This window comes from Hypanus sabinus, chromosome 6 (assembly GCF_030144855.1).
Source record: "Hypanus sabinus isolate sHypSab1 chromosome 6, sHypSab1.hap1, whole genome shotgun sequence".
Lineage (NCBI taxonomy): Eukaryota > Metazoa > Chordata > Chondrichthyes > Myliobatiformes > Dasyatidae > Hypanus > Hypanus sabinus.
The window spans coordinates 50,587,815-50,596,289 of NC_082711.1; the positions used below are offsets into that span (position 1 = coordinate 50,587,815).

At 37.1% G+C, this 8,475-nt stretch overlaps 1 long non-coding RNA gene and 1 other non-coding gene across 2 annotated transcripts; both read left to right on the forward strand.

Moving 5' to 3' along the window:
- Nucleotides 1-1,314: 1,314 nt before the first annotated feature.
- On the forward strand, nucleotides 1,315-6,170 carry LOC132395003 (uncharacterized). The gene is made up of 3 exons (XR_009512479.1): nucleotides 1,315-1,537; nucleotides 4,910-5,033; nucleotides 5,237-6,170. It is a non-coding gene; the product is annotated as an uncharacterized LOC132395003 (long non-coding RNA).
- trnan-guu (transfer RNA asparagine (anticodon GUU)) lies at nucleotides 1,594-1,667 on the forward strand. Its single transcript has one exon. It is a non-coding gene; the product is annotated as a tRNA-Asn (tRNA).
- Nucleotides 6,171-8,475: the final 2,305 nt, after the last annotated feature.

Genomic DNA, 8,475 nt, shown 5'->3' on the forward strand with positions numbered 1-8,475 from the left:
AGCAACAAAACGCGCATTTCAACCTACCAAGTGACAGTCCTGGCTCTTGAATTTTCAGGTGCTGGTGCTGTCGATGGTTATTTTGAATATCGTTTTCCGATCTCAGCCTCTGTCCTACTGAGCAGCACACACAAAATGCTGGAGGAACTCAGTAAATCACACATCTGCAGAGGGAAATAAACGCCGACTGTTTTGGGCCGAGACCTTTCTTATCATAAACATAAGATTCTGCAGATGCTTGAAATCCAGAGCACAACAGCACACAAAAGAAAATGCCGGAGGAACTCAGTAGGTCAGGCACCATCAATGGAAACGAATAAATAGTCTCGACTGTTTATTCACTGAGATGCTGCCTGACCTGCTGAGTTACTCCAGCATTTTGTGTTATCCCTGTTATACTGATTTTCGGTGTGAAGTCTGTATTTTGTTAGCAGGTTTAACATCTGTCCTTAGCTTCTTTCTGATTCAAAACTCCCTATTTGTCTGTGAGAACACACACACAATTAAAGTTATTTAAATTTCTATTGCTTTGAAAAAAATATTTGATGCTGTGAAAGAACGGAAGCGTCCGTTTATATGGAAAACTATATTCACGACTGTGCTGATTAATCAATACAATGCAAAAGAGAAGTGCGGAGTAAAGCCATCTCGGAACTTTTCTAATTTCGGTAATCTCGTTTAAAATATTTTACTGATTAATCCGAGTCTCCTTTTTAACCTTTGATTCGCCAAACACAAAAATTGTTCTATATTAATACCAGCGAATGTGATTTTATTTCAAAGCGGCCCTTAATAAACTGTCAAATAGACTGGTTAAGCGTGTTGTTTAAATTGGTTAATTTCGACGTCTTCAAAAATCCTGGTGAGAAGAGCGATTGATTGTGAGTCTAACGGTGCACAATCACTCCGTGATTTTCCAGCCCGAACGCATTATTTACAGTGTTAATTGTCAATTTGCCATCCGTGCCGTCTTCGATTCTAAATAATTAAAAGCGATTGTCTTTTTTTTGCACGGAGTAAAACTGATGAATCAATGGTGATATGAGAATTCCCGAAGGAATCTGTCGGAGGATACCAGTGATCGATGGTGCTGGAGCTTTGGCCCAGCTCCAGCGTGACGGGGTAGCGCGGCCGTACGAGGCGCTGCCGACGAGATCAACGCGTGGCGGCTGAATCCGCCCTGGGACCCACTCGGTCAGCAGGTGCCGCTGTATCACCTACGGCACCCAGCAATTCAAATCAACCCGAATGGAGGCCGATGTTTCCGATTAGCGTCACTCCGAAAAGCAAACTTGTATTTCCGATATGCAATTGAACAACACCCCTCCTCAACACACACACTTTCCCCTCCCGTTCCCGTGACCCTGCCAGCAAAGCTACCCCTTGCCCAAATGTAATTAACTGCAGACACGCTGGAGATTCAGACTTCTGTATCGGTAGTCCGATGACATTGTAGAAGAAGCCGGCCCTTTTCAAACGTACATAAATCATTGTAGGAGGAATGTTTCTGGAAGATCAAGAAAAGAAAACTGAAGTGGTATTGCATTTCTACATATTATGTTATATAGTTTCCTTCTAACGATAGCACAGCGTGTCTCTGTGGCGCAATCGGTTAGCGCGTTCGGCTGTTAACCGAAAGGTTGGTGGTTCGAGCCCACCCAGGGACGACTCTTTTGTTACCAGAGATATCATCTTCCGCAATGTTATTCTGAGTAATTAAAAAAATAATTAATGATCCGTTTCTAATGGTCTGTACAATCACCGGTAAGACTGGATTATATTCTGTTTTTGCGAAGTCTCCGATATAAAACAGTTGACTACAGTTCTTAAGTAAAAATAATATAAAACGCGTTAAAGTAACTAATAGCTGAAATAAGACGTTATTTTGGTTATTTCAATAGTGATCAATTAATGAAATTAACAAGATCAATTAATGAAATTAAAATCACAATAAAATCAACTCCGGTGTCGATCACGACACAAGCAGTAGAAAGAGTAGCTGTCTTCATATAAATATTGCGTTGTTGCCTGAGAGAGAAAACAACTAACCGCCCTTCCTTGTAACTTGTCATACGTGACAAAGTACTGCACTGCCAATTATTCCCCCCATTGGTTCATTGCTGCATAAAGAGACGTAAAATGTTGCTGTGAAAATAATGCGTCTCTCGCTAATATAGAGCTTTGGAATTCTGTGTCTATTATCGGTACAACCTTGGAGTTACAATTGCTCTTCTGTAACAAACAGAATATACAGAAGTGTAACACATGTCAAGCAGCCTAGGTATATTCTGATTTTCTTACGATACAAACAAAACCACGAAGTAAAAATTGCTAAGAAATATACTTCGAGTATTTTCATCTTTGTGCTGAAAATGCATAAAGAAATCCTGATTGTGCGATGTTTAGAGCTATTTGTTTTAGAACCCTTCATTTTAAAATCTATTTATTTTACAATTTGTTAAGTTTTCAGGCAGCCATCATGAGCTCAAAATATAATAAACTAAATTAAGTTTACATTAAAAAGAAGGTATATATGAAAACAGCCAGTTACAATTTCTTAGAACCGTTTATTATATAATTAGAAGGAAAGATATTTATTTCCCCAATCCTTCCTTTGCCGAATTTAGAGTATATGTATGCAAAAAGGACATCAAGCTCGAAAATTTGCAATAAACAGAAATCCTACTAAATCCTGTCTTTCTTTCTCACCGTTTATTTGTTTACTGTTAAAATAACAAATCTGCTTTAAATAAATGCTTGGAAAATCCTTGCAAAAGTTAATCCTCTCCACTTAGCACTTGGAGTTTGTCATACTTTCTCACAAATGTCAGAATTTTTATCTTTTCATTTTTGAGTTTTACTTAAATATCATTACATTTTACAAGCCATATTGCCATAATCTTAACCAAACAATATTTATTATAAGCAGTATAATTAATCAATTACGGTAAGTACATTATACTTCCTGAACTGCAGTACATCCAGAGCTCGTGATAGATGCTAAGCGCTTGTCTTTGTGACGTATTTAATAGCACTTAAATTTTATCAGTAAACTTCAAAATCTGAAATAATGTAATACTCATTGAAAGTGGCAGTTATGACATGAAGGTGCATAGTTCAGCTCTAAATGTAGGAGCAGGACAAGTTTACATTTGTGTCTGCATTGCCTTTCTTTTTGTATACAAAGTTTATATGGGAGAAATAAAAAAATACCGAAGTAGTTGTTGCTTATTTAAATAACATTTGATCTCTGTAAGTGCAGAAGCACTTAATAATGAAAAATAAATCTGAAGTGCCTTATTAATAATGAACACAAGAGATTCTGCAGACCTTGGAAATCCAGGTTATTTTTCGCAATAGCCTTCATAGATGGACAATACCTTTCATTTAAAGGGTAATTTTTTAAAAATCTGACCTTTAAAAGGATGTAACAAATAGAAGCAAGAGCAAGCCATCAAGAGCCTCCTCTGCCATTTAGTTAGATTATCGCTGATCTGTTCTCTCAAACTCCTTCGAATGATGTCTTATGATATTGATAACTAGGGCTTTCCGGGTGGAGCAGAACCTTTGCAATACCGGTATTAGAAACAAGGGGCGCACATGTTAATATTTATTACACCCAAAACCAGTCACTCCAACTCAAACAGGTTCTTGATTTTCAAACGAAGGAGCGGCATAAAGCATCTCATACGAACACAGCAAACTTTCCAGATATATTTTCTCTAGCTACAATTGATAGTCTTTAGTGATATGTTTAATAACTCTGTAGTCTAATGCACTAAACCCTAGATTAAACCAAAATTAAATATACTGGCCTACATCACTTTAAAACGAATTGGTGGTAGAAGGAATCCTTTTCTGCTCTACCAGCATTTATCAAAAACAAGAATTTATACGAGTTATCTTCTTTATCAATATAATTCCTGTTGTAGAATTTTACTCGCAGATAATTGAAATATCAAGTCAGATATACTTACTTTACTAGAGAGGATGGATTAAAATTGCAGCATTTATTTAGGTTAGCTAAAAATGCAGTAATAATTCTAATAAATTTTAGGAAACTGATCTATTCTAGGTAAGTTTCATTTTAATCCTGTATTGCATTTGAGACGTATAACAAGCCGAAATGGAACCATTTAAATCCTTTAATCTAGTCCAAAAATATTTATTAGTTCTGGTGAGTACAGCTGAGCCCTAGGTGTGCAGTTTCGAGAGGAGGAGTTCGCATAATTAGCATAAGAATTGAAATGAAACCTTCACAATATAATCACTGTGAAATAAGTTGATCCCTTTCAACAAACTAATGCTGCAGGGAACGAGAGATTCTGGTTATGTCGGCTAACTTAGAGAACATTGCGATGTCATAAACTACACGCTGACCTGTCCATGAAATATTTGTGCAAATCGATAAAGGTAAAATCGGATGACTATCAGCAACACACACAAAATGCTGGAGGAACTCAGCAGGTCAGGCAGCATCTATGGAAGTGAATAAATCGTCGATGTTTCGGACCAGACTCTTTATCCAATCCGGATCTCAGTTCTGATAGACAACCTCGGCCCAAAACGCCGACTAGTATTTTCATTTCCATAGATGCTGCCTGACCTGCTGAGTTCCTCCAGCATTTTGTGTATGTTGCTCTGGATTTCCAGCATCATCAGATTATTTCCAGATTGTCTTCTGTTTAATACTATCAACAAACCTGCTCATCTGATAACACTGGAGTAAATAAGTGCGGGTCAGAAAGAATATATCTTCTTTAAACTGCAGTTGTTTTAAGGAAACAGCATCAACCTCACGATATTAAATTCAATGTTTATGAGAAAGTTTTCTTGAGGTATTGCAATGTGCCTGCTCTTTGGACTAGTTAATGCTTGATTGATCTCAGAATTCCTTTCTAACTTTAAGGCACAACATAAATCAAAACTGGAACTTGCCGCCCGTAGTTTGATCAGCCTTTACCACATCAGATACGCAAAACCGCGGTTTTGCAAAGTCTTGGACGAATATCATTATCATTTATATTCCACACGTGAGTACGTTTCCGACGCATTTTTTTTAAAAAAACAAAACGATACTGGCATAGAATGGAAAATGTGGGAGGACATTTAATAAATAAAAACAGATTCGAACTCATTGCATAAGTTATAACCAACGTTAAAATATTGTGACAATTTAATGCTGCGTTCTGATCAAGGACCGCATTCTAAACATTCATCTGTATTTTTGCTTCAGGTCCCGAGACTCCTGCTATGGATTTCCAAGATCTACTGGATACTTAAAAAAAGATTCCAGCATTATTGCTCTTTGTATATACATACAAACTCTATTTTAAAACAATGCTATTTCGTGTTTTCCTGCCGTTTACGATACACATTGATACATCTAATAATAAACCAGAAGAACTGGCGATAGTTAGGGTTTCAGTGATAACTTTCAATCAAGTAATTGGAGGAGACTTTAAGTGGGACTTGAGTTATTGTTGGAATGTAACGTCATTGTTTCTTGTTTTTTCATTGGATAGATGCTTCGTTTTTCAATTAGTTTTAGTGAATGCCATCTGGTATTTTAGTTAGAGACAAACATCTATGAATAATAGAGTTTCACATTCTAATGTAAATAAATACTTCTAAAATATTTTCTACAATTACGACCGCAGGTTTTGAAGTTGACTCTTTTTTTCAATCTATAAACCCATGAGATTATAAAACATAGGAGCAGAATTCAATCTATTTATTATTTGTACATTAGCCGAACTTCTCAATTCAATATTTAAGATGAACCAGTAGGATATTTAGAAATGTCCCAAGTATTCAAAAGAACAAAAGATGAAAGCCAAATTAACTTTTTTTACTCTCCCTGAATTTCTGTAGAATGCTTGTTTTTGTAGAATATTTTTGTTCCCTAAGCATTCAATTTATTTCAAATCCCATTTTAATCAACATAAACTATCAGCGAGATGTTTCTCGTCCGTGAACAAATCTTGCGTTCCCACCTTTTTCCTGAAATCTGATTTCGCATTGCTTGATTCCAAATTGCAAGTGTCCCCAGTGGCTAAAAGTATTTTATTTCGGATTGGGATAAGAAATAAAACAGTTATTGGAATAAATGATGCAATCTGGAATTTTGAGTGAAACTGTGCTTTCATTACAAAGCAGGAATCCGGAAAAGTCAGTTAATCTCTGTTCACACATAAATCTGAGGATTTCCAGTTCACTGCGTGTGTGTGTGAGAGAGAGTGGGAGAGAGGAGAAAGAGGAGGGGGGGGGGGGGAGAGAGAGAGAGAGAGAGAGGGAGGGAGGGAGAGAGAGAGCGAGAAAGCGAGATTAGAGATAGAGGCAGTGAAACAAAATTGCATATGTGTGAATGAATCAATCACGACTTTGTCTGTCCAATGATCATCAGTCTAGCTGCAGATTATAATATGGTATCTCTAAAGAGAACAGCTGTATTACGGCTGTCCCGCGTCGTGGATAGCAAAAAGAAAAAGTGAAATGCACCATGAAACGAGGTTGAGCATGCCGTACTTTTCACCTCCCAGACAGTATTTCCGGAAATGAACTCCCTTGAGACCCGGCGTCCCACATGCATATTTTATCATTCTGATAGGCGAGGAAATGAATTGGCGAAAACTCTCAGGTACAACTGAAGGGACCGTACATAATGATTACAGAGCACTCAAATCTTTCAGCGTTTTAACGACTACGACTACGAACCCTAACGTAGAGGCAAGAAAATAAAATTTAAAAAGCTTCTATTCCTTACAACGTAAATACTTAACTATTTGAGAGGAAATGCATCTTCAATGATTCAAATACGTTGAACCTACAGGGAATTAAAACACTTGTGCAGATATTTATCAAATGAAGTAGAAGTATGATATCCGATAATGATTTTTAAACTATGAATATAATTTACAATGAGAACTAATTTGATCAATCAGATGATTTGTGTGGCCGTATTTTACTTGATACACAAAGTCAGCAGTCAGATGCATTTCCGAGATTTATTGGCAACAACTGTTTGACACTGTCAGATCACAGTATCGCACAAATAGAGCCTCTAGGGCTAGCCTGAATTAGATCACGCTGAGAAATTCTATCTTTAAAGCTAACTTTATAGCAAGAACGTTCTTATTTGAGGAGTGATGGATGCGTACAAAGGACAGAGAACTTTCACATAGTATAACGCCTTTTCCCCAACAGCTTCGCAGTCAATGAATTCGGAAGTAAATCTTGAGTTATCAACCAGCAAACCTCATGATTCAGTTGACAGGTATTTGATTATCACCGACAATCGTAACTAAGGCATTTAACATCCTTGTTTTATATGTTATTGGGAAACAATACAAATCTGGCTACGCAGATTTTACACTGAGGGGCAATGGTTGTAACACTGAAAGGACAGAAAGAATCGTTGGGTAGAGAGACCCAAAATGTGTATTCTTGAGATGATCTTGCACCTTTGTTAATCGTCTACGTGAGCTTGGCAGAAGATGCGTTTTCTTTTCAGGACCGTTTTCTCCCCAACAATTGCGACTGGTGGATTTTCATTACATTTCGCTCTTTGTTGTGTGCATTCTTTGAAGCATCCATTTGAAAGGGACGAGGAAATCAAAGCAGTTCCTAGGAATTTCAAATGAAGGTTTTAACACGTCTGCCGAATTTCTATTTAAATATTCATATTAATGTATATTTGATCATTAAATAGCCCGAACCTTATGCACGATTTTCAAGACTGATGTAGTTTGATTTCGGATCCACATAGTATTTTAAGATATAACGCGGGAGTTCTCCTGCTTGTAAACTTCATCGATCAGTCGCGCCCGAGCTTTCTCGGTAAATAATTTTACAAAGCATACTTAATTTACACAGAGTATGTGGTTACCGCTTCTCCGGATCATTCTGTTTTACTGGAATAAGTTGCTGTTGCTCCAAAGGCGTTAAGTTGTTCATAGTCATTGCTTATAATTTTACCTGCAATCATCAATACTCAAAGAAAGTGAACAGCATTAAGACTATTTTATGCCAATTTGTCTAAGTCTCGGCATTTCAATCCACGCGGTATCTATAATTCTATTCGCTTTAACATGCAGCGTTTCATCGTACTTTGTATTCCCTCAATTGAAATTATACTCTGTTCATTTCCAAAGTCATTTTATCTGTCGTTATTACCTTAGCCGCATCCCGCATTTATATCATCCATGTCTAAAAGACTATTTAGTTCTGACCCATATGCCGCTTTGTAGATTAGTAGTTAGGATCAAGAAGGCATCCTTGTGATTCCACTGACAGACGGTCAGTTTTTTTTGGTGTAAGTAACATATTTGAGAGCTGTTAATTTCAGCAGAGACCACCGTGCACAGAACAGGAGGCTGCCGATGCAGTGACTGCGTTACTTAATTTCATTTCTGATCTACGCTTAAGACTGAAAAATACAGTATACATATGAACTGATGTAGCATAAATGTGTTT